This window comes from Amblyomma americanum, chromosome 6 (assembly GCF_052857255.1).
Source record: "Amblyomma americanum isolate KBUSLIRL-KWMA chromosome 6, ASM5285725v1, whole genome shotgun sequence".
Lineage (NCBI taxonomy): Eukaryota > Metazoa > Arthropoda > Arachnida > Ixodida > Ixodidae > Amblyomma > Amblyomma americanum.
In genome coordinates, this window is record NC_135502.1 from 174,512,668 (window position 1) to 174,538,814 (window position 26,147).

At 51.5% G+C, this 26,147-nt stretch overlaps 1 protein-coding gene across 6 annotated transcripts in view; it reads right to left on the reverse strand.

Moving 5' to 3' along the window:
• The window catches only part of rhea (Talin_middle and talin-RS domain-containing protein rhea), a 411,461-nt gene that overhangs the window by 312,169 nt on the left and 73,145 nt on the right, over window positions 1-26,147 (reverse strand). The gene's annotated exons all lie outside the window — the stretch shown is intronic.

Here is a 26,147-nt window from a genome sequence, read left to right on the forward strand (position 1 = left end):
GGGAACTTTTTTTTTCCTACAAATTTTTTCTCTTCTACATGTTGTGGGAAGCTTGCAGACTCGACAAAATGTTTTTCAGCCTTCAATGGATTTCTGAAAGCTGGCTAGGTATCATTCCAATCTAAGTTTTTTTTTTCTTCCCCAACACAAATTTTCAGCAGTCACTTTTTTGTAGTCCAGTTGCTGTGGGCATGTGACGACTGAACAAAATATTGTACCAAGAATTTGAGAGTTCATCAAACTGGGAAACTTTTGTCACTGCAGCCATTGAGGTCTAAACAGACCAAACAATCGTAAAGAAATCAGCTCCACAAGGTGAGCAACAGCCCAAAAAGCAGTTTTCAGAACAAGGCATTCGAAGTCGACCACCATGTTTACTTTTCTCCAGAGGACACCAAGGTTGTAGCCTTTCGTGTCATTATGAATGTGGCTACCTGGCCTTTTGCCTGACAAGCTTCTGATGGCATATCAAGCATAAGGCCAGCACGACATACTTTTCAGCTCATCGTGGCAGGCTTTGCATGCCCACAACTGTGCCTGTAGAGCTTGGCTGCACTTCTGTGATGTCCACCATGCAGTTTCCATCTCCAATTTTCGCAGACGCAGAAATTCCACCACGTGTATATACGAATATTTACTCCAGTGTGGCCACTGCACAAAGAAGCTGGGTAGAATACAGGCCGGGGCAGCCACATGTCGATGGAGGCAAAATGCAAAACAAGCCCGTGTGCTGTGCAACTGTCAGTGCACAAGCAGTCAAGCTTAATCCAGAGCCCTCGACCACGGCATTTGTCATAACTCATCGGAGGTGCTCTCGTTCTCATTCTCGCTACTCTCACTGCGAGAGTAATGAATGATCCCGACTTGCACGCGCACATGTAATGAACAAAGGGGTTCATATCTCATCGCCCTTATCTCAACTCAGATCAGCTCTGCTGGTTGTTGTGTCCTCCAGGTTGAGTACAGTAGCAGGCTGTCGATGATGTGGTCCAGTTTTCTCATCGCACCTTCCTGTTTGAGAACATGCTCCACAAAGCTCTTCCACTTCTGAGCAGCCACTTGCATGATGCTTTGCGAAACAAGAGGCTCCACTTGACGTCCTGGAGCTTTTTTAAAAGTCTTAATTGCACTCACCATGAAACCCTTAACATCACTCCAAACAAGCTCTATAGGGTTCAGTAGGCAATGGTAGGGCCGCGGGTGCACAACGAGCTGACAGCAGCTTGAGCGACGCAGTACACATGATATCGGTCCCCGCCTCTGTTTATGTTGTCGGCAAGCTTCACGCGCTCTGCCTTCACTATGTCGCTTGCTCCACGCTACACATTTTCCAGACAGCCAAGCCTGTATGTGCTTTTTGAGATTACTCATGCGCAGCACTTTATCCTGCTTCATACAATAACAAGGCACGTTATCCAGGACTATAACACCGCCTGGTGGTAATTGTGGAAGCTGTTTCTGGATGAACCACTTTTCATAGTGGTCCCTGTTCATTTCCTCGTGGTAGCCACCTGAGCTTTCCTTTGCTTGGAAGACTTCTGCTGTGCCTTCGACAAAACCATGTTCGCTGCCGCAATGCATCACTATAAGTTTGCCACGTTTGCCACTGGGGTTATGAAGACTGATTGACAATCCAGACTAACATGCTTCATGTACAGACTGTATGATGTCGTCAGTCAACACCCAACTACATGTGTGGCCGGCATAGACCATGTTTCTTTGGTGAAAAAATGGGCCTTCCCTGGTAGCACAGTTCCGCTGTCTAGCGCAGGTACTGGCGGCGATACTGCAAAATGTGTGTCACTTCTATCAGCAGGGCATTCCAAGACTGTTTCCTGCACTAGAAGCCAAGCTTAATTAGCATCCTTTGCATCATCGCTGTGGACACGGTCAGTAGTGTGTCATCCTTCTTGAAGCGCTGCTTCACATTGATGATAGTTGGTATTTCCCCTCTCTGGAAGAAGTGGTGCACCACCCTTCGCAACATGCTCAGGTCAAAATCGTCCAACTTCTTCGTCCGCTCATGGCCTTTTCCACAAGTATGCTTGTTTGGTGACCATGCTGTGACCTCCTTCTCTGTCTGCGTTGATCACTAGTAGAGCATTCGCTTGCTCACCTGGCTGAGTTTTGCAGTCCTCTTGATGAGCGAGTTCAAACTTGAACTGCCTCCGCACTCGATGTGAAGCGCTTCAAGAATGCTTAAAGCTAACTGCTTCACCAGCTTGGGCAAACCGCACACATTCGATGAACAGCACAAAGGCGACGCGGGTGACACAACCAACTCGGGCAATGCTACGTTCTCAAAAGGCGGCGCATCACCACCCCACAACAGGCCTCTGAAGAACTATGCCAATGTCGGCTTTGTCTATTAATTTAACGACTGACTGAAACGCTCTCTATACTTCAGGAATGTCAGTCTAAACTGTTTTAAATTTCTGTGTTGATAGTTTGAAAAACAGTCCTAGACTGCTCAAATGTTTGAGGGACTATTTGTTGCTGTGCTCCTGCAGCCCTGACTGGACGAGAGAGCGCTGCCTTTGACAGTGCTGCAAACAGCTTGCGAGACGAGGAGCATAGGTTTGAAGAGAAAGAAGCGAGGAAAGCAAGTTTTCCACCTAGCCTATGGAGGAAGGAAAGAATTTAGGAGAGGTCATTACATCACCATTTTTGAAGCCCATGGAGGAAGGAAAGCATGGAAGAGGCTCTCGCTGAGCGAGCTGCATGCGAAAAAATGTGCCGAAAGTGAATTTTCTCAAGGACTTCTAGGAGAGTATGGCCACTGGCGCAGCCAATAGTAACGTTGGGCGCAATGGCGTTGTCTGGTGCTATGTTTGCAGCACATACGCAAATGTGCTGAGACAGCGGCCAACTAGCAAGGAGGAGCCCTCATGTCCGGCATCAAAAAGTGTGATGCAATGGCCCCCCTAAATTTTTCCTTCCTCCATGTTGAAGCCAGATGTGAGGTATCCCCTCACTAGTTGGCCGCCGCCCCAGCGCGCTTGCGCATGCGCAGCACACAATGCACCAGACGCAGCCGCTGCACCCAATGTTACTACTGGCTTTGCCATCGGCCAAAGACTTCCAGTGCTTACAGTAGACCTTGGCAAACAAGTGACTTCTGGCACACTTTTTGGCATCATACTAATCTAGTACCCTATATCTGGTGTTCAGCTCAGATAGCAAGGGCCTCTCTCTCCTAAGCTTTCCTTCCTCTATGGCTGAGCCAAAGATTGCGCCGCTCAGTCATGGTGCCGCAAAGATAGGAAGGTTCAAAAAACAGTTTTCTGACATCAGCCAGCATTAAAATATGACGGCTGATGTTGGTAGGAGAAGTAGTGGTGGTGGTAGTGGTGTTATTAAAAATAATAGTAAAAAGGAAGGAAAAGATTTTTGCTAGCCCCGGCATCTGCCATCAATACTGAAGCACCTGAGCTGGGGCAGCAGAAATAAAGGACAGCAGGCAGAATGGAGAAATGAAATGAAAGAGGTGAGGGGACAGGAATAGAGGATAGGGGGAGAAGTAGTATGTACAAACTATTTACCCAATAAGAAATGTGTCCAGGTTGTGCGCGTGATTAGTTCATTTTAGAGGAATTAAATCACACACGCGCACAGCACTGTGTTGGTTACAACTGGAGTGGGGCATCCAGTTATTAATCGTTCAAGGTAGAACTCGCGGAGCGTTCGGTCACTGCGTGTAACTACCTGACGGAGAACAGACGGGACGTCAAGCCCGTGTGTTCGAGGAGTGCACAGAGGCTCACCAAAGTTCGCTCACGAGTGCGCGCACTGCCCTGCGGCCACAAGGAGAAGTTTCCCGGTCCCAATTTCGATTGAGCTTTTTTAGATATAAGCTCATCCAGGGGACTCGAGTTTTGGAAATAGAATCGCAGGCTCTTGTGGAATTTAATAAACTACTAAGCTGCTATACATAGTGCCAAAGCCCCATTCAGAAGGGATGAATATGATGCCATAAAAAGTGCTCTGGGGAAATGTAAACTGTCTCTTTGTCTATGCAGGATAACATCCCACCCAAATGAGTGTAACAAAAAACCAGCCCCACACGAAGTCCGTGGTCTCCGCTAAACGCTCCATTATCGGTGCACAGAAAACGTATTTGTTTATTTTATTTATTTAAAACATGCTGCTAGCCTCATTGTGGAGGCTTTCGCAGGACAGGGATAAATTATATACACACATAAAAAAATGTCTACAGTCAGGTTACTGCAGGAATGAAAATAATAATAATTAAAAGAAAGAACCTTGGTTGCAAAATAACTTAAAAATAGAACAAGGCAATGCAATACAATCCGATAAATCATGTACAAAGAAAACAAAATAAAAACAAACAATTCCAAAACAGTGCACTTATTCCGATTCAAGATTTGACAATCCTTCAAAAAAGCCTCAAAAGAATTACAGGTGACCACATCATTCGGCAACGAATTCTAATCTCGGACGGCTTGTGGAAAGAACGAAGGTTTGAATGTGTCACTATGAAATCTGTACTCGCTAATGTGCTTAGTATGCTTTGTTCTCGAGTTTATTGAGTTAGAAAATGACAAGTACTTATTTTTATCTATTTTGAATGCATCATTTAAAAGAAGAAAAAGAAACTTTAGCCACAAAAATTTGGCCCTATTTTGAATTGTTGGAAGACCAGCTTTGCGTAACAGTGCTGTAGGGGAATCGCTACAGCGGTACTTGTTATAGATGAATCTAATGGCCTTTCCCTGAACGCTTTCTAATTGATCAATGCAGTGGTTAGTCGACGGACACCAAAAAATTATGCTATATTCTAGTACTGAACGAACAAGTGAGGTATAGGCTAATAATTTGGTGTCAGGTGCAGCAGATGTTAAGGAACACTTCAACAAATAGAGCGCAGTAAGTGCCTTAGATGTCATATACGAAACACGTCTATTCCATTTCAAATCCAATCTGATCGAAATTCCTAAGTGCTTATGTTCATAAACTGTATTTAGTTTCTGGTTCTCAATACCATAAGTAAATATTAGAGGATTTTTTTCCTGGTTATTGTCATAGAGACAGAGATGGAACCTTTTTCGATGATTACTGGCATCTTTACAGTGATAACTGTCAAAGACGCGGTTCCCGTTTATGTCGCACCTAAGTCGTTGGCGTAGCAAGGCACCAGCTGCAGGCGTCCCGCTCACTTGTTAGAACGGACTGACGTCACGCATGAAGCCATAACAACGTGCCAGGCTGAACAGCCAGAATGCGACTCACTGGCTGGTCCGAGCAAAATGACATTAATGTGTACCACACGGACGAATGAATAAGTAACTGTATGTGACCTTGTGTGTTTATACTCCTCATCACTAGTAGCACTGAAGAGGCCACAGACATCTCAGCCACTCTGAGAGCGCAAAGACCTTAAATGTGTTTCTACGTGCCTCATCATGCAGTGCAAATAAGAATCAACCCTGTTGGGAACTTAAATGCCTGAAGTCGCCCTTTAAACTCCATGAGATGATTTCTTTAATTCATCAATATAAAGAAGAAATTAAAAGAGACTATTTTGCTCTTTTCACGAATGATGCAGCAAAATAGAGGGTTCTCTTATAACTCCCATTTTGAAAGAGAAATTCTTGGTCTTAACACTGCCCAAATCCCAAATAAAGTAATGAAAACTGCATTTTGTGTAGTCCACACAACCACCGATAGCGTCTTGTTGCTTCTGCACAGTCGCATTAAAATGACGGTTACTATCAACACTATTGTCCATGGCTTTACACTCGTTTCTTCTCTTTCATGGGTGCCTGCCGTCATACAAGAGTTAGGAGGGTCATCGATATACATGACAGTAAGCGACCTCTGAAGCCTCCATCACGCTCCCACAATATATGACCTTATTTTTGCACGCGACTCTATTCCACAAGAACTCTCACTAGGCCTCATTCTTACAGCTTTGAGGGCGACAGCTGTTAAAGGGTTCATGACACGATATTTACTAAGGTTAGGAAAACCACAAGAGCGATAGGTATTCCGCACATGTCACCACACCACAAAAATTATAAGCTAGCTTCATGAACACTGGAGATATCAGTGACTAAAGTGATGCTCCCCCTCCCCCAACTTATATGCCATTATCAGAGCTTGTGTGCCATCCTGTGTCTCAGTGCTATGGCCTTCATAAAAAAGCAATGCAACACCAACTAGCCTGACAGTTTATGTTATTCAACTCATATATGCCATCCCCGTTCTACATTGAAGGGGGCCCTAGGGGTGGCTAAGAATACTCAGTTGCAAGCAGCAATTTTCCAAAATTAATTAGTAAATTATAGGGCCCCTGCAGAGATTTAAATTTGACTGCAATACTCCTAAAGACCACCTCTACAGATTTGCTGCATTAGAACATGACTACGAAAATCATTTCATGGTCCCTTCATGGCGAAGGTCCCAGGCTATGCTTACCATTCGAAAATTGTTTTTTAGGAAATAAAAGCGGGCCCCATGGCTGTCTCACTACTCTCAGTGGACAGGAATAATTTCCACCACTGGGAATAAAACATACAATGACACTGCACAGCACACAGCTGCATTTTGCATTTTGCCTCTAGGATTCAGGTTCGATCCCGACCAAACCAATAAGGCACCTGCGTGCTTTGCAATGTTAATGCACATAAAAATCTACAGATGGTTGAAATTAAGCCGGGCCACTACAGCACCTCCTTGTTTCTTCTTTCAGTCCATCCCTTCTCTCGCGGCACAGTTGAGGTGTCCAATCAATTTTCATTCTAGGCGTGCGCCGAGTGAGAAAAAAAAAGGCCGCCATTGTCTGGAAGACGAAGTAATGAGCGTTAGCTTTATTGGCCATGCGTAAAACGGAAGTCTTTCCGCATCCAGCGGGGCCAGTGAAGAAAACCCTGAGTGGTTCGGAAAAGTAGTATAACTTTTCCACCTAGCGAAGCGATCGATGCCTAGCGCCATCTATCAGAAGAATTACGATGCAGTCTATCCATTGTCGAGTTACACCACCTCAAGGTACGTTCCAAATGGAATTTCCTTCGTTTGGGGGGTCAAGGTGGGCCTAGAATTCGGATTGCGTTGCGATATGGTAACGCTTCAATTAGTAATTGCAAGTATACAATGTTTACCTATTATTTAATTGTGGTTTTATTTCTATACAACCTATAGGGTTCTATTTGCCCACCAAATTCTCTACACAACTGAGCCCGGATGAGGGCCCCTTGTAGTGTGTGTGTGTGTGTGTGTGTGTGTGTGTGTGTGTGTGTGTGTGTGTGTGTGTGTGTGTGTGTGTGTGTGTGTGTGTGTGTGTGTGTGTGTGTGTGTGTGTGTGTGTGTGTGTGTGTGTGTGTGTGTGTGTGTGTGTGTGTGTGTGTGTGTGTGTGTGTGTGTGTGTGTGTGTGTGTGTGTGTGTGTGTGTGTGTGTGTGTGTGTGTGTGTGTGTGTGTGTGTGTGTGTGTGTGTGTGTGTGTGTGTGTGTGTGTGTGTGTGTGTGTGTGTGTGTGTGTGTGTGTGTGTGTGTGTGTGTGTGTGTGTGTGTGTGTGTGTGTGTGTGTGTGTGTGTGTGTGTGTGTGTGTGTGTGTGTGTGTGTGTGTGTGTGTGTGTGTGTGTGTGTGTGTGTGTGTGTGTGTGTGTGTGTGTGTGTGTGTGTGTGTGTGTGTGTGTGTGTGTGTGTGTGTGTGTGTGTGTGTGTGTGTGTGTGTGTGTGTGTGTGTGTGTGTGTGTGTGTGTGTGTGTGTGTGTGTGTGTGTGTGTGTGTGTGTGTGTGTGTGTGTGTGTGTGTGTGTGTGTGTGTGTGTGTGTGTGTGTGTGTGTGTGTGTGTGTGTGTGTGTGTGTGTGTGTGTGTGTGTGTGTGTGTGTGTGTGTGTGTGTGTGTGTGTGTGTGTGTGTGTGTGTGTGTGTGTGTGTGTGTGTGTGTGTGTGTGTGTGTGTGTGTGTGTGTGTGTGTGTGTGTGTGTGTGTGTGTGTGTGTGTGTGTGTGTGTGTGTGTGTGTGTGTGTGTGTGTGTGTGTGTGTGTGTGTGTGTGTGTGTGTGTGTGTGTGTGTGTGTGTGTGTGTGTGTGTGTGTGTGTGTGTGTGTGTGTGTGTGTGTATTGACACAGGTGATAGAAGAGGAGGACGAAGGGAACTCAGGCGATAGAAGCAGAGGACGAAGAAAATCTTCTTCCTGCTCGTGCTCGCTCTACCGGCTGTGTAGCTCCTTGGTCCCCGAGTGCTTTTGGTGTACTATTCGTTACAAATCTGGTGGAGGTGCTGGGTACGCTTCCAGACCCGCGCAGCCCACCTGTGATCACGGATCTCACCCCGGTCCACCAGCGCCGCGGCCGCCGCCTGCGAGGAGAGTCCCCAGAGTTCGGACCCCTTCCGGCAGCCACCAGGACGACACAGCCTCGGACGTCGGAGGAGCCAGCTGCCATGTCAACTGAGAGTAGGCTCCCAGCTCACATCCTGTGCCAGCAGCCACGAACACCCCCGTCTTTTCATGGCGACGTGTTCGAGGACGCCGAGGACTGGCTCGAGACATTCGAGCGTGTCGCCCGTTACAACGGGTGGAGCGATGAGCGGAAGCTCCACAACGTGTATTTCGCTCTCGAAGAGTCGGCGCGGACATGGTTCGAAAACCATGAGGCTTCGTTTCCATCCTGGGAGGCCTTCTGCCGCAACCTGCTCGCCACTTTTCCAAACGCCGACCGCCGGGAGCGAGCTGAAGCTGCGCTACACTCACGCAACCAGCGCCCGAACGAGAGTGTCCGCATGTTCTTTGAGGACATGACCCGCCTTTTCAAGCGCGCGGACCCCTCTATGTCGGAAGACAAGAAGCTTCGCCGTTTAATGCGTGGTGTCAAGCAGGAGCTATTCGCGGGACTCGTGCGCAGCCCACCGCGCACTGTGGCCGAGTTTCTCAGCGAGGCGGCCACCATGGAGAAGACTCTACAGCAACGAGCCCGCCAATACAATCGTGACGTCAACGCCTTCGGGCCAGACACCTGTTCTATGCATCTCGGAAGCGCCCCAGACGACTTACGCGAACTCATCCGTTCCGTCGTCCGGGAGGAACTCCAAGCCCTTCAGACGCCTTCTAACATGCCATCCTTCGCGTCGCTGACTGACGTCGTCCGCGACGAGGTGTGCCTCGCAGCCCAACAACAAGCATCTGAGGTACCCCTCCAGCTTGACGCAAGACCCACGTACGCGTCTGTACTCCGTCAAGCTCTGACGTCGGGCTACACCATCAATGCCGCGGCTCCATCAGTGCGGCCACCGGGTCCCCCTCGTGACCCCGCTCTGCCAGCCTACGAGCGGACGTGTAAGAGTCAAGTGTGGCGGGCCCCAGACCGTCGGCCCCTCTGTTATCATTGTGGCGAGGCGGGTCACCTCTATAGGGCGTGCCCGTACCGCCGCGTGGGCCTGCGGGGTTTCGCCCCGGACGACCCCTGCCCTCGCAATGGCGAAAGGCCACTTGAGATAGCCTCTCACCTATTGGAGCGGCAGAATCTCGTCACATCCGGTCGCCGCAGGTCTCGATCACCATCCCCAATGCGCTACCGTTCTCCAAGTCCCCGCGGAGCGCAAAGCTATTCCGGACGCCGTTCGCCCAGCCCACGCCGGGAAAACTAATGCCGGCGGCCTCCGGAGGCAAGGCCGCTGCTGTAGGGAAATGTGAAGATCCTCCGCCACCATCACGCCGATATGCCATTTCGCTGGGGGCAGGTAGCGACAGCATCCGACACGCTACCTCCGATTTCTACGTAACAATTGATGGAGTCGACGTCTCCGCCTTACTCGACACCGGTGCCGATTACTCCGTAATGAGCCGTGCCCTCGCCCAAGAATTAAAGAAAGTTTTGACGCGATGGTCTGGGCCGAGCATTCGTACTGCTGGGAGTCACCTGATTACCCCTGCTGGCAAGTGTACTGCAAGGGTCGGTATCCGTGGTTTTCTGTACGTCTGTGAATTCGTGGTACTGTCCGAGTGTTCGAGGGACTTGATCCTGGGCCTCGACTTTCTGCAGACGAATGGCGCTGTCATTGATCTGAACGAAGCCCGGATCACGTTCTCGACGAAACAGGCCATGGCGCATACCGACAGAGATCCGGGAATCAACGCTCTGCGTATAGTCGACGATGACGTGATGGTGCCACCACGGTCTAGCGTCCTGGTTCTCGTGAGACATGACTTGTTCCACGATTACGAGGGTATCGCGGATAGCCACCTCCCACTGCTGCTCGCGAAGGGAATAGCCGTCGCTCGAGGCCTCGTCCAGTTGCATAACGGTTGTACTAGTGTCCTACTCACGAACTTCGCCAACGAGGTTCAGCACCTCGCCAGGGACACGGCTGTTGCCTTACTTCACGAAGTTACTGTGTTGCCTGATTTATGCGCCGTCGGGGCCAGCCCTCAAGACGAGGCCGCACCATGCCACGCCCTGCAGACCGTGAAAATCAACCCGGACTTGGCACCTGAGCAGAAGAATCTTCTGTCTGCTCTTCTAGCAGATTTTGCAGATTGCTTCGCCACCAGCTCCAGGGTCGGTCGTACACCTGTCGCCAAGCATTGCATCATCACAGACGAGGCCACGCCGCCTGTATGCCAGCGCCCATACCGTGTTTCTCCTAAGGAACGCGAAGCCATTAAAACGCAAGTCGATGAAATGCTTGCAGACGATGTTATTCAGCCGTCAACAAGCCCATGGGCGTCGCCCGTGGTCCTCGTCAAAAAGAAAGACGGCACCTTGAGATTCTGTGTTGATTACCGGAAACTAAACAACGTGACCAAAAAGGACGTTTATCCGCTTCCCAGGATTGACGATGCCCTCGACCGATTACGTGACGCCAGGTTCTTCTCCTCATTAGATCTCAAAAGCGGATATTGGCAGATAGAGGTGGACCAGAGAGACCGAGAGAAGACGGCTTTCGTGACTCCAGACGGTTTATACGAGTTCAAGGTGCTCCCGTTTGGTCTTTGCTCGGCGCCGGCCATGTTCCAGCGTATGATGGACACCGTTTTATCCGGTCTGAAGTGGCAGTCTTGCTTGGTGTACTTGGACGACGTCGTCATTTTCTCGCCTACCTTCAATCAACACTTGGACCGGCTGCGCATCGTGCTTCGAGCCCTGAAATGCGCGCAACTAACGATCAAGCCCGAGAAATGTCATTTTGGTTTCAAGGAACTTCGCTTCCTTGGCCATGTTGTCAGCGCACAAGGCGTTCTCCCGGACCCCGACAAGACTGCTGCCGTCTCCAGTTTTCCGCGCCCAACTGACAAGAAGGCACTTCGACGTTTTCTGGGCCTCTGTTCTTACTACCGACGCTTTGTGCCCGATTTCTCCAGAATAGCTGACCCGTTGACAGCACTGACTAGAGACGAAGTACCCTTTCTGTGGGGAAGCGACCAAGAAGAAGCTTTTCAGAAGCTCCGCAACCGCCTACACAGCCCCCCGATACTCGCCCATTTCGATGAAGACGCCGCCACCGACATACACACCGATGCCAGCAATGTTGGCCTTGGGGCGGTACTTATCCAGTGGCAGGACGGCGTGGAACGCGTTAGCGAGCCGAACACTTTCGTGATCGGAGGCGAACTATTCGACGACAGAGAAAGAATGCCTTGCGGTGATCTGGGCCATCAGCAAGTTTCGTCCATACCTGTACGGACGACACTTCCGTGTTGTCAGCGACCATCACTCGTTATGCTGGCTGGCAAGCCTTAAAGATCCGTCCGGCCGGTTGGCTAGGTGGAGCCTCCGTTTGCAAGAGTACGACGTGACTGTCGTTTACAAGTCGGGCTGGCAGCACCAAGATGCGGATTGCTTATCACGCGCGCCCGTGGACCACGCTCCGCAAGAAATCACCGAAGATCTTCCTTTCATTTGTGCTCTTAGCCCATCCCATGTGGCTCAGCTTCAGCGAACGGACCCGGAGCTAGCGCCGCTCATCGAGCACCTGGAAGGTCACAGTGGTCGGGTTCCGCGTGTTTTTCGTCGTGGCCTGCAATCCTTCACCATGCGAAATGGCGTTCTCTACAAGCGCAACTTTGGAAAGTCCACCGAAACATTTTTACTCGTGGTGCCCACCCAGTTACGACCTGACATCTTGAGCGCTTGTCACGACGAGCCGTCCGCCGGCCACATGGGAGTCAGTCGCACGCTGTCAAGGATTCGGGAGAAGTACTATTGGCCCAAATTACTTCCATCAGTGCAGACCTACGTGCGAACCTGCCGCGACTGCCAACGCCGGAAGTCTCCACCCATGAAACCAGCCGGATTTCTTCAGCCAATAGCGCCACCGAAGATCCCTTTTCAACAAGTTGGAATGGATCTCCTTGGCCCCTTCCTGAAGTCATCCACTGGAAAACGGTGGATCGCTGTTGCGACGGACTACTTGACACGTTATGCTGAGACCAGGTCGCTTGCGAGCGGAACTGCTGCCGAAGTAGCCGAGTTTTTTGTCCACAGCATCGTCCTGAGTCATGGCGCCCCTGCGGTCATTATTACTGACCGTGGGGCAGCTTTCACAGCCCGCCTAACCCAGGCTGTGCTGAAACTGACGCACACCAGCCATAGACGTGCGACGGCGTACCACCTGCAGACCAATGGCTTGGTGGAACGGCTCAACAGAACTCTGGCCGACATGCTTTCCATGTACGTGGATATAGAGCATAAAACCTGGGACCAAATTCTGCCATACGCTACATTCACTTAAAATACGGCACTGCAGGAGACAACGCGGCTCACTCCCTTCCAGCTTGTCTTCGGCCGTCGAGTTACTACTACGCTGGATGCTATGCTGCCTGTTGACCCCCACTGCGAGAGTGACCCTGACCTCGACATCGCCACTCTTGTGCAGCGTGCGGAAGAAGCGCGGCAACTGGCAAGGCAGCGCATACACCGTCAACAGCAACTAGACGCTGGCCGCTACAACCAGGGACGGCGCTTCGTTGCCTACGAGCCAGGCGACTATGTGTGGATTTGGACGCCCGTTCGTCACCGCGGGCTGTCTGAAAAATTACTCCGTCGATACTTCGCCTCATACCGTGTCCTCCGCCGCATTAGCGACGTCACCTACGAAGTTCAACCCGCCACCCAAGCCAGCTCATCCCACAGACCGACGTTGTGCACGTCGTTCGTATGAAGCCGTACCACGACCGACCACCCGATTGAACTTGAGGCTGACCGCTGTGCCCTGTTCTGTTGTGATCCTCGTGCCTCACCCTAGCACGCTCGCTTTCTGCTCGTCACTCTAGCGCACGATGGCCGCATCGGGGCGATGCTGCAGGGGAGGGAGCAATGACACATGTGATAGAAGAGGAGGACGAAGGGAACTCAGGCGATAGAAGCAGAGGACGAAGAAAATCTTCCTGCTCATGCTCGCTCTACCGGCTGTGTAGCTCCTTGGTCCCCGAGTGCTTTTGGTGTACTATTCGTTACAATATATATATATATTATGGGAAGGAATGTATATATAAATAGTGGTAACTTCGTATTTTGGAGGGTAGGGGGACGAGGAAAAGGGCACAACCAATGTTAATAGCCGGCCTCTTGGATTCGAGAAACCGAAACTATGGGGCCATTTAGTCCCCTGATGTCATACATAGTTCCACCTCTATCCACCATATTGGATCGTGACGTCATCACTGGTTTGCGGCAGGTGGTTGTTCCTACAATGCTATTGTAGATGGCGCTACAAATCTCAATGCGAGATGTGCTGTTTTCTAGTTGCTGCCACGGATCGCGCTGTTATCTTAGGTGGTAGCAGACCTCACGAAATCTCGAAACATGATGAGTAGTTGCTGCCACAGATGGCGCTGTGATCTCACGGTGGTAGCAGACCCCACGGAAATCTCGCAATGGGATGAGCCTTAAAAATTGACAGTTGGTTTTTGGGGAAAGGAAATGGCGCAGTATGTCTCTGTATGGGCAGACACCTGAACTGCCCAGTAAGGGAAGGGATAAAGGAGGGACGAAAGAAAAAAGGAAGAGGTGCCCTAGTGGAGGGCTCCGGAATAATTTTGACCACCTGAGGATCTTCAAGGTGCACTCACATCATCACACAGCACACGGGCGCCTCTCAGCGTTTTGCCTCCATCGAAACGCAGCCGCCGTGGTCGGGTTTGTACCAGGGAACTCTGGATCAGTAGCCGAGCGCCCTCACCACAGAGCCGCCGTGGCGAGAAAAAAAATTGAAAATTGGTTTTTGGGAAAACGAACTGGCGCAGTATCTGTCACATGTCGGCCGACACCTGAACCGCCGTAAGGTATAAAGGAGGGAGCCAAAGAAGGAAGGGCTGCCGTAGTGGAGGGGTCCGGAATTTCGACCACGGGAGATCTTTTACCTGCCCCGACATCGTACAGCGCACGGGCGCCTTTGCGTTTCGCCTCCATCGAAACGCAGCCGCCGCGGTCGGGTTCGAACCCGGGAAATCTGGGTCAGTAGCCGATCGCCCTCACCACAGAGCCACCGCGGCGAGAAAAAAAATAATAATTGTTTTTTGTGGAAATGAAATGGCGCAGTGTCTGTCTCATATATCGTTGGACACCTGAACCGCGCCGTAAGGGAAGGGATAAAGGAGGGAGTGAAAGAAGAAAGGAAGAGGTGCCGTAGTGGAGGGCTCCGGAATAATTTGGACCACCTGGGGATCTTTAACGTGCACTGACATCGCACAGCACACGGGCGCCTTAGCGTTTTGCCTCCACAAAAACGCAGCCGCCGCGGTCGGGTTCGAACCCGGGAACTCCGGATTAATAGCCGAGCGCCCTAACCACTGAGCCACCGCGGCGGGTGCGAGAAAAAAAAACTGAAAATTGGTTTTTGGGAAAAGGAAATGGCGCAGTATCTGTCTCACATCTCGGCCGACACCTGAACCGCGCCTTAAGATATAAAGGAGGGAGCGAAAGAAGAAAGGGCGGCCTGGGGATCTTTAACGTGCACTGACATCGTACAGCGCACGGGCGCCTTTGCGTTTCGCCTCTGGAACTCTGGATCAGTAGCCGAACGCTCTAACCGCTGAGCCACAGCGGCGAGAAAAAAATTTGGAGGACGCTTAAGCTTCGTCTTTCATCTTTAAGAGTGAGACGCGACAGCGTGTTGAGGCGTTGCCAAGGAGCGCACGGAACGCCATCGCCCGTTTGGCGCGACCCGTAGCCGTTTGGACAATTTAAGGAAAGGACGCGTGTCTCATATCTCGGTGAACAACTGTACCGCGCCGTAAGGGTAGGAAAAGGAGGCGGAGGAGTGCGAGGATTTTTCGCGGACGGCCAACCCCGCCGACACCGGCTTTTCTGCGACACTATAGCTCCTTAACGCTGTCGCGTTAAAATAATAATAATAATAATAATAATTGGTTTTGGGGGAAAGAAAATGGCGCAGTATCAGTCTCATATATTGTTGGACACCTGAACCCGCCGTAAGGGAGGAGATCAAGGAGGAAGTGAAAGAAAGAGGTATCGTAGTGTAGGGCTACGGAATAATTTCGACCACCTGGGGATCATTAACGTGCACTGACATCGCACAACACACGGGCGCCTTAGCGTTTTGCCTCCATAAAAACGCAGCCGCCGCGTTAAAACTTGAAAATTGGTTTTTTTGGAAAAGAAAATGACGCAGTATCAGTCCCACATCTCGACCGACACCTGAAGCGCGCCGTAAGGGATAAAGGAGGGAGCGAAAGAAGGGGCTCTCATAGTGGAGGGCTCCGGAATTTCAACCACCTGGGGATCTTTAACGTGCACTGGTGCACTGACATCGCACAGCACACGGGCCCCTTTGCGTTTCGCCTCCATCGAAACGCAGCCGCCAAGGCCGGGTTCGAACCCGGCTACTCCGGATCAGTCGCCGAACGCTCAACCAATGCGCCACCGCGGCGGGTCGCAGTGAGAAACCGCTCCTGCAGCTTTTCAAGCGAAAGCTTTAGTGGCCAAGCAGGAGCGAGCAAACTCGGCTCCGAGAAACCAGTCTTGCAACCACCGGCGCAATTTACCCGCCGCAGTGGCTCAGTGGTTAAGCGCTCGGCCACTGATCCTGTGTACCCGGGTTCGAACCCTACCGCGGCAGCCGCGTTTCGATGGAGGCGAAACGCTAAGGCGCCCGCGCGCTGTGCGATTTCAGTGCACGTTAAAGGTCCCTAGTTGGTCGAAATTATTCCGAGCCCTCCACTACGGCACCTCTTCCTTTGTTCTCTCAGCCCCTCCTTTATCCCTTCCTTTACGGCACGGTTCAGGTGTCCGCCGATATGTGAGACAGATACTGGGCTATTTCCTGTCCCCAGAAACCAGTTCAATATTTTAACAGCCGCAGAGTGACATCCCCAACCACGTGACGTGCGCCGCTGCCATAGCAATGCATCACGTGACTTCACTGCGCCGCGAACCGACTGCTGTCGCTGAGCCGGGGCTGTTGCCTGACCACGTGAACTATAGCCAAGCCACCGCTGAATAAAAAAATGGCAGCGCCTTAGCTCGGCTATGCCAGGATATACGTAGCGAAAGCTAAGGCACAGCTCGGTTAGCCTTGGTTAATCTTGATTGCAAGTCCAGGTTAGTCTGGTTGTATAGCTATGCTGTCGTCGCATTAGAGACGACACACAACGTCTTCGTCTCGCAGCGGTATATCCACGGCGTTTAGCCAGTCGGCGCTCTACCGCTGTTTCCTGGGCGATTAGTTTCTCTTCATCTCGTTCCGATGTCGATTCCAGGCCTCCTTCTGCTTAGCAGACTTGCCGCCGTCCATGCTGCCGCCTCAACTGTGGTTGCGGCGCACGCGAGCTCTCCTTTTCAATCCTCCGACATGTTATCAGGCATGCGACACAGCTGGCGAAGCGAGCGCAACGGCGAGGGAAGCGTTGTGACGTCATACCAAACGGCGGCGGAGGCGAGGCGCGCGGTGTGGCGTCATGCCAGATGGGGCGGCGAGCGAGCGGCGTCCGCCCAGCTGCGGCGGTTGCTAGGCAACGGCTCAAGGTCTGTCTGTGCCTCCTCGGAGCACCGCCACGGCGAAATCGCAAGTTCGCGGCCAGTTTCGCTTTAAAAAGTTAGCTGAGGTTTAATACCCCTGTCACACGGCCAGTTTCAATGCCGATCGAGTCGAGGGTCTTCGAGATTCTCAATCACCATCGAACTCGAAGTAGTTGTGTCGCTGCTACACGGCAAATCTCAATGGCCATTGAAATGGTTCTCGTTTCTCACACTATGCTTGTGTGGCGCCCCAATCGCTACTTTAGATTTTACAAAAAACCAAAAATATTTGATAAATGTATACGAAATGCTTAAATACACGCATACGCGCATGTCGTTTAAAACCCTTTTAATTGCACGTACGCGACGGACAGATGCAGACACTGCTGCAGCCACTCTAATACAAGACGAGTCAAAACCAAGCCAGCCCAACCGCGTCGGAGCGCTGCTTCGTTAGGCTTAACACATGGGAAGTCGCCTTGATATCTGGAAAACAAAAGCTATTTGCCTCTTGAAACTTTATGCGAGGGTAAGAATGGGCAAATCGAAGGCGACTACAACAGCTTAGAACACGATATTGCTTTGAGGGATTGGCGACGAAGTTGTTATCGCTGCGAAGCGGGCGGGCAGGGCGCCGCCATGTTGTCAACGTGAAGTACGCAAACAACGCAAAGACCGCAAAGCCAAATTAATGCGCTTAATGCGCTTAAAAACCAGTCTGATACAATTTTAGAATTATTGTACAGACTGCTTGCATTAAAGTCTAGGCGAATAATGTTTGTTCATACTTTTGTACCATGAATGTGTCGTGTACGAAAGTGTGCTTGGCGCCGCTCGAAGCAACGCTAGCAACCTTGGGCAGCGCTCGAAGGCCCTCGAAATCTCGATGGAGTTCCGCGCTGCTCCGTTGACTCGATAGGCTATTGACTCGATCGCCATTGAAACTGCCCGTGTAGCAGCGCTCGATCGCCTTTGAGTCGATCGACTATCGGTTCGAGGGCCCTCGAAATGCCCGTGCGACAGGGGTATTACTTCTGCTAAACCTTGTGACATTCCGTGTGTGCTACGAGGATCCACGTTCGACGGCGCGGCGTAGACGGAGACCCGTGACAGCGGCATCATCAATTACCCAGCCATGCTCTTTGAGTGACGACCAGAACAACCGGACCCGCCGCCGCCCCGGGGAAACAGGCTTTATCCTCCCCAATTTCCGGGCACATTCCAGGACAAGGGAGCTGTCAGCGGGCCAGAGCGCGCCGTACCACAGCCGACGCTATGCGCTACCGCGAAGACAACATTCTTTCCCTCCCCCCCCTTTGTCGGGGGCTATCGCCGGGAAGGCACCCACAGCTTCCCAGAAGGGCCGTGACGGACACCTGTCATGGAGGACAGGCAGTACTCGCCAAGAATGTGGAAAGACAGGCGCTAGTGAATTAGCTCCGAAGAGAGAGCCTGTGTATACTCTCACTTGAGAGAGAGTGGTGGCGTTTTTGTTGTTTATTTAGTTTGTATTGTTAACAGACTCTGGGTTCGAGGCTAAGCCCAACCCAAAGGGGTGGTCCCCATCTCGCATGTTATTTTGGATTGGAGAATTGATGCTTTGGGCGGGCCACTGGAAATGACCGCCCTTAGTCCTTTGTTAATCAAGTGCTTAAAAGCACATGTAAACGGATGCAGTCCAGTCTGAGCTGGGGCTCCATGCTTAGCATGTAATGTGATGCTACTTAGGCACTAACCTGCCCGGTCGATGAGTAAAGTAGTGCAAAGTTTGTTCTTTTGTAAATTCAGTTCTGCTTTTTCCAGTTTAACTCTCTGTATATGTATGTTGTAAAATTATGCTCTGCTGTCATCATCTACAAGCTCGCCTCCTGTTCATCTTCCAAGCCGAACGACACTAGAGGAAGGGTTTGTGAACCATCCTCGAAGAAACGGACGACTATTGAAATTTTACTGCATACACGCTCAGGACGACATCGTTCGCGAAGAGGGCCTTCAGCGCCGAAGCCCGACGGCGTGCAGCTCCTGCCAGCAACCGCCCGAGCCCAACTCCGGAGCCACTCCATCGCCCCCATGAAGTCGTCGGCACGTAAGCTCGGACGCCCCAGCCTCTGATGTATAACCTTAATCATGTGTAATTATTGAATATACCTGTTTGTTTAAACTGAGCCATACGGTGTCTCTTTGCCTCTCCGTCCCGTGTGGACCTGCGCATTATGGGGGTCATCACACTGGTGTCAGAAGTGGGGTCTCAAAAGCAAATGTCCTCTGAATGCTGTGACATTCATGACTTCAAAATTGTTATCAAAAGGGAATCACGGGACTGATTGTGGGACTTTTACCCCCATTTGAGAGGCTTGAGGCACTGGAGGGCTTGAAAAAAAAAATGTCTGTATCTGAGGGAGCTCCCACTCCACAGCCGTCGCTAGGAGCAAGCATGCTGGCATTAGGAAGCGTCATTCCGACGTTTACGGGAGATAAGACAGGGGTTCCAATCTGCGATTTCTTTTCCATGCTAGAAGAGATTGGGAAAATGGGGGGATGGTCCGATGCTCAAATGCTGGGAATGGCGAGGTGTAAGATGGCAGGAGCTGCTCATGATTTTGCATGGCGAGACGAAAAAGTAAAATCCACAAAATCATTTGCGGAATTTAAGAAGCTTGCGTTTGAGCATTTCGACACTGAACCACGTCACGTGCGGGTACAGAGGTTCCGTGACGCCGGACAGATGGTAGGGGAGGACGTGCGAACATTTGCGTCGCGGCTTCAGCGCCTAGCACGCGATACGTTAAGCAGGGAGGAGGAAGGAGACCAGCTAAGGATGAAATACGCGGAGGATCTTCTTAAAGAGGAAATGACCGCTTTGTTCGTGGCTGGTCTGCAAGACCCCGTGCGCCGGTTCGTGCTCTCGCGCAAGCCGAGCAATTTCGACCAAGCCGTGGAGGCCGCATTGGATGAGGAACAAAATGAGGCGTTAACGACAGCCGCAGCGAGAGTACGCGTCATAGAGAGAGCGGTGCTCAACCCTGAGGTTGCTCTCTTGACAGAGCGGTTAGATCGCTTAGAACAGCTGCTATCTCAGCAGGTAGAATGCCAGGTTGAAGCGCGCGCTCAACAGCGCCCATTCGCTGGAAACCGGAGACCGCCACAAAGCTACAGGCGCGGTATGCGAGATTTTGAAGAAATCGTATGCTTCGCTTGCCAGGGTCGCGGACACATCGCCAGGTTCTGCCAAAACGTGCGCCGTGGGGAGCCACAAAGAGAAGCAGGCGAGACACGCCCTAAGCAAGCCTACAGCGGGGCTCCAGATACCGAGACAAAAAACTAGTTAGTCCTCCCCAGCCTGAGGAGCGTGGGGAGGGAGCAGTAGATGATGAGGTGGTGGTAGTTTGTGTGGCCGACGAGGCATGCCCTGTTGTGCGTTGCAAGTTAAATGGTTGTTGTATGGAATTGTTGATAGATACGGGGTCAAAGGTGACATTGCTTAAGGAGAGCAGTTTTAACACGCTTCGAAGGAAGGGGGACCGCGAGGTGTTGGAAGCGTCTGGTGGTATGGCAACCAAATTTGTAGGCATAACGGGGGATCCTCTTGGCATAAGTGGACTCTACCGGTTACACTTCTCTCTCGGCGGAATTGCATTGGAGCACCCCTGCTACGTATGCCCGGACACGGTGTCTCTGCCAAACGGAGTGTCAGGTATATTAGGGCAGGATTTTTTGAGAAAAGGGAAGGTAGTAGTCTCATTCTCTGAGGAAGAGGTTAATGCGGGCGGCTCAAAAGTTCCGTATTTGAACAGGAGAGGGGCTGAGATTCGCATTACCGATATTGACACCCGTCAAACAGTGGGATCATTGGAGAAGGTATATTCGCGGGTTGCCGTCCGGCTGGTCGAGGAGGCGGTCGTCCTTCCTTGGTCGGAGCACATTTTGTACGCGTTTGTGCCTTCAGATGTAGAGAGCGGCGCCGTGGGAGTGCTTGAGCCGGTCGACTCTCTCAGCAATGGCCTGAAGGCAGCCGCGTGCCTCGTGACAGTTAATGACGCCCACAGAGTGCCCCTACGGGTGGTTAACTGTAGCCAGCAGCCACTGAGCCTTCCCAAGAACAAAACATTGGCTTTCTTCACCTCTGCGATAGAGCAACGTGAGCCCACCGATACGGTACTCGCAACTGTAGAGCATGCTAGTCCTTCGGCTGCTCCAAAGGTGTCGTTCGATCTTTCTCACGTAAAATCCAGGGAGAGGGAGGCTCTGGCTGGTTTGCTGAACGACTACTCGGAGGTATTCGCCGCGTCCAACCTGGATTTGGGCTGCTGTGGCGTTATAAAGCACAGGATAGAAACCGGCACTTCATCGCCCGTTTACCAGCGTGCGTACAGGATTCCTTACTCCCAACGTGAGGAGATGGAGCGGCAGGTGCAGGACCTGATTGATCGCGGCATTGTCGAACACTCAAAGTCACCCTGGGGAGCACCAGCACTATTGGTGGAAAAGCCAGATGGCTCGTATCGATTGGTAGTGGACTACCGCAAACTAAATGCCGTAACTCGCATCGATCCATACCCCATCCCCAATATACAGGAGACGCTTTCTCACCTGGGCTCTGCCAGGTACTTCACGGTAGTGGACATGGCGGCGGGATTCTGGCAGATAGCAATGGATCCGGCAGATGCCGAGAAAACGGCATTCAACACGCCCTCAGGGCACTATGAATGGAAAAGAATGCCGATGGGTCTGGCCAACAGCCCTGCTGTCTGGCAGAGAACCGCTGATGTTATCCTGGCAGGTCTTCTGGGGAGGCTGTGCTTCGTGTATATGGATGACATTATCATATACAGTGACAGTTTTGAGAACCATTTGCGCGATATTGAGCAGGTTTTGGTGCGACTAAGAGGAGCGGGTCTCAAGCTGAAGCCCTCTAAGTGCCAATTCCTCAAAAACGAGGTGAAATACCTCGGGCACGTTGTTTCAGCTGACGGCGTGCGACCGGACCCTGAGAAACTAAGGTGTGTCTCGGATTTTCCATCCCCGACTAGCGTCCGCCAGGTCCGGCAGTTTCTCGGCCTGATCGGTTACTACCGAAGGCACATAGAGGAGTTCGCCAAGCTCGCTAAGCCGCTCACCGCCTTAACAGCCAAAAATGTCGCCTTTCGCTGGGACGAAAACGCGGAGAATGCTTTTGGGGCCCTGAAAAGGAAGCTAATGAGTGCACCGCTGTTGCGCCACCCGGATTTTAATTTGCCCTTCGTTATGGCCACAGATGCGTCAAAGTTCGCAGTGGGTGCCGTGCTATCTCAGGTTATCGAGGGCAAAGAACATCCCGTTGCTTTTGCTAGCCGACAGCTGAGCCCCACAGAGCAAAAGTACGGAGCTACGGAAAGGGAGTGCCTCGCCGTTGTCTGGGCAGTAAAGCACTTCAGAGGCTACCTTTACGGCCGCAAATTCAAGCTAGTCACAGACTGCCATCCTCTGAAATGGGTGATGAGTGTCAGGGACCCTAGCTCGCGACTCGCTAGATGGAATCTACACCTGCAGGAATACTGCTTTGAAGTTGAGCACAAGTCAGGAAAGACGCATCTGAATGCTGATGCACTCAGCCGCACAGCTGCCGTGGCAGCTATAGATGAGTTTGTCCCCGTAGTCGACCCCGCCGAATTACGCACAGAGCAGTGCAAAGATCCGGACCTGAAGCGAATAATCGAAAGCTTAGAGGACGCACCGTCTCACCCCGAACAGCTAGGTTATTTCATTGGCAAAGGCGGCACCCTGTGTCGGCGCACGAGGCCAACCAGGAAAGGGAGACCAGAGAAAACCGCTTGGGAGAGAATCGTCATACCTCGGTCGTGGACAGAAAGGGTTCTTCGCGCGTTTCACGATGCGCCATGCGCCGGTCATTTTGGCGTAGCGAAGACACGCAGGCGTGTGGAGCGTTTGTACTTTTGGAGTGGCATGCGACAGGATGTTAGAGACTACTGTGCGAAGTGTCATTCCTGTCTCGAAAGAAAAACACCCAAGGGACGAAGACCAGCTCCAATTCAGCCGTTCCCTGAGGTTTCGGCTCCCTTCGAGCGGACAGGTATGGACATAATGGGCCCATTGCCCACGACCACTTCCGGAAACAAGTACATTTTAGTATTTGTCGATCACCTTTCAAAATACGCGGAAGCGGTAGCACTCCCAGATCAGAAGGCAGACACGGTTGCAAGAGCATTTGTCGAACAGATCGTGCTCCGACATGGACCCCCGAGGCAACTCTTGACAGATCGGGGAACGAACTTCGTGTCGCAGCTAATGAGGAGAGTTTGCGAGCTGCTTAAGATCGCTAAGAAGCAGACAACACCGTACCATCCGGCTTGCAACGGCGCGGTGGAGCGACTGAACCAAACCGTGGCCGGGTTCCTGTCGCATTTTGTTTCGCGCGACCAGCGGGACTGGGACTTGTGGCTCCCGTATGCAATGTTTGCCTACAATTCCGCAGCACACGAGAGCACGGGCGAATCGCCATTCTTCTCTACGGCCGAGACCCGGACCAGCCTAGTGAAGTGCCAGAGGGCCCCCGTCGTGTCCCATACGCTTCACTGGACGACTATAAGGTTGAGCTAGAATCGCGCTTGCAAGTGGCGAGGGACATCGCAAAGGAGTCCTTAAAGAAAGCGGCGAAGCGCAGGAAGGAGGTGCACGATCGCAGTGCTAGAGACGCGCCGTTTGATGTGGGGGACAGCGTGTACATTGAAAACTGCCAAAGGCAGATTGGGCTAGCTCGTAAGTTCCAGACGAAGTGGAGAGGACCGTGCGAGGTTGTCGAGAAGCTTTCTCCGGTAAACTTCAGAGTCCGAGACGTGAACCGGCGCTTGATAAGGATACACGCAAATCGCCTCAAGTCGGCACCGGTTCAGTATTCACGAAATGAGGAAAGGGAAAGCGCGGATTTTGATGGGGACAGAAGTGAAGCGGAGCGCGCAGATAGTTCGCAAGAAACGCCCTCTCCTGCATCTGTTCGGCAGGCGCCAGAGGTGACGGCCAGAATGCCACCGGATTTACTTCATGCATTGCTAGAAGAAGCGCGCGAGGTTGCCGCGCAGATAACGCCAGGAGAGGCTCCTGCCACGAGCCCTCGCGAGTCCCAAAGCAGACAAAGGGGCACAGACTTACTTAGTATGACTCATGAAGGCCGATATCCGCTGCGAAATCGGAAAGCTAAGTCGGACTAATGGCGTAAACAGAGCGGAGTTTTGAACTGGTTAGAATTGTGTAATGCCACAGCTCATAACATTGCTATGTGCTTATGTGTTAAGTTATCGGAGTTGGTAGTTAAACCTTTCTGTCATTAAGTAACACCTTCACAGGAGAGCATGCGGAGCGCATGCAGAACCTGCCCTACTTCCTTTCGTTATCTATATTTTTGTCTGTGCCGTGATCGTGCTAGAAGTGGGAGCTCCTTTGTAACTGTGGTAAATTTATTTCGTCCAGTTTGGACTAGAAAGGAGAGGCTTGGGTGCTGAGTTTCATGTTTATCTGTAAAAGAAGATCAGTGCTGCCCCTGGAGACGCCAGTATTGACAGCGGAGGCATATGGTGTTGTGCAGTGGTGTTGAGTGCAGCGAAAAGTGTTTTGTCGGACGCACTGTGCGAGGCGATTCAGAAAGACAAGGGGAGCTGCGTGGACTCAAATGTTCGGAGAACATTCTTCTGGAGGGTGAGCGAGTGTGACATTCCGTGTGTGCTACGAGGATCCACGTTCGACGGCGCGGCGTAGACGGAGACCCGTGACAGTGGCATCATCAATTACCCAGCCATGCTCTTTGAGTGACGACCAGAACAACCGGACCCGCCGCCGCCCCGGGGAAACAGGCTTTATCCTCCCCAATTTCCGGGCACATTCCAGGACAAGGGAGCTGTCAGCGGGCCAGAGCGCGCCGTACCACAGCCGACGCTATGCGCTACCGCGAAGACAACATTCTTTCCCTCCCCCCCCCCTTTGTCGGGGGCTATCGCCGGGAAGGCACCCACAGCTTCCCAGAAGGGCCGTGACAGACACCTGTCATGGCGGACAGGCAGTACTCGCCAAGAATGTGGAAAGACAGGCGCTAGTGAATTAGCTCCGAAGAGAGAGCCTGTGTATACTCTCACTTGAGAGAGAGTGGTGGCGTTTTTGTTGTTTATTTAGTTTGTATTGTTAACAGACTCTGGGTTCGAGGCTAAGCCCAACCCAAGGGGTGGTCCCCATCTCGCATGTTATTTTGGATTGGAGAATTGATGCTTTGGGCGGGCCACTGTAAATGACCGCCCTTAGTCCTTTGTTAATCAAGTGCTTAAAAGCACATGTAAACGGATGCAGTCCAGTCTGAGCTGGGGCTCCATGCTTAGCATGTAATGTGATGCTACTTAGGCACTAACCTGCCCGGTCGATGAGTAAAGAAGTGCAAAGTTTGTTCTGTTGTAAAATTATGCTCTGCTGTCATCATCTACAAGCTCGCCTCCTGTTCATCTTCCAAGCCGAACGACACTAGAGGAAGGGTTTGTGAACCATCCTCGAAGAAACGGACGACTATTGAAATTCTACTGCATACACGCTCAGGACGACATCGTTCGCGAAGAGGGCCTTCAGCGCCGAAGCCCGACGGCGTGCAGCTTCTGCCAGCAACCGCTCGAGCCCAACTCCGGAGCCACTCCATCGCCCCCATGAAGTCGTCGGCACGTAAGCTCGGACGCCCCAGCCTCTGATGTATAACCTTAATCATGTGTAATTATTGAATATACCTGTTTGTTTAAACTGAGCCATACGGTGTCTCTTTGCCTCTCCGTCCCGTGTGGACCTGCGCATTATGGGGGTCATCACAACCTGGTTAGAGAGCGAAAGCTGTGGTGTATCGGGCAAGTAGACGCGGCTTGGCGTCTGTAACGTTGAGTGCGTTCCGCACAGATAGCCAGCGCGCCCACCCTGGCAGGTGGCAGTGAGTTCACGGTTGATCGCGAGATGTTCGTCACCCAATGAACGCTGCGGCCTGTAGGTGGAGAGCTGCGTGTCTGCAACAACGCTGTCAGCGCTAATGCATGCAGCCCACATCTCTCTCTTACCACTGCCATGTACCTCAAAGCGTGATCGAGGCGTCCAGGGAGCCAGTTATGCGCTCTTCCTTTCCTCAAAACCATCGGAGTCTATAACTTTTTCAACACCAATGAACACAATGAACGTTGATAGCTTTCGCTTT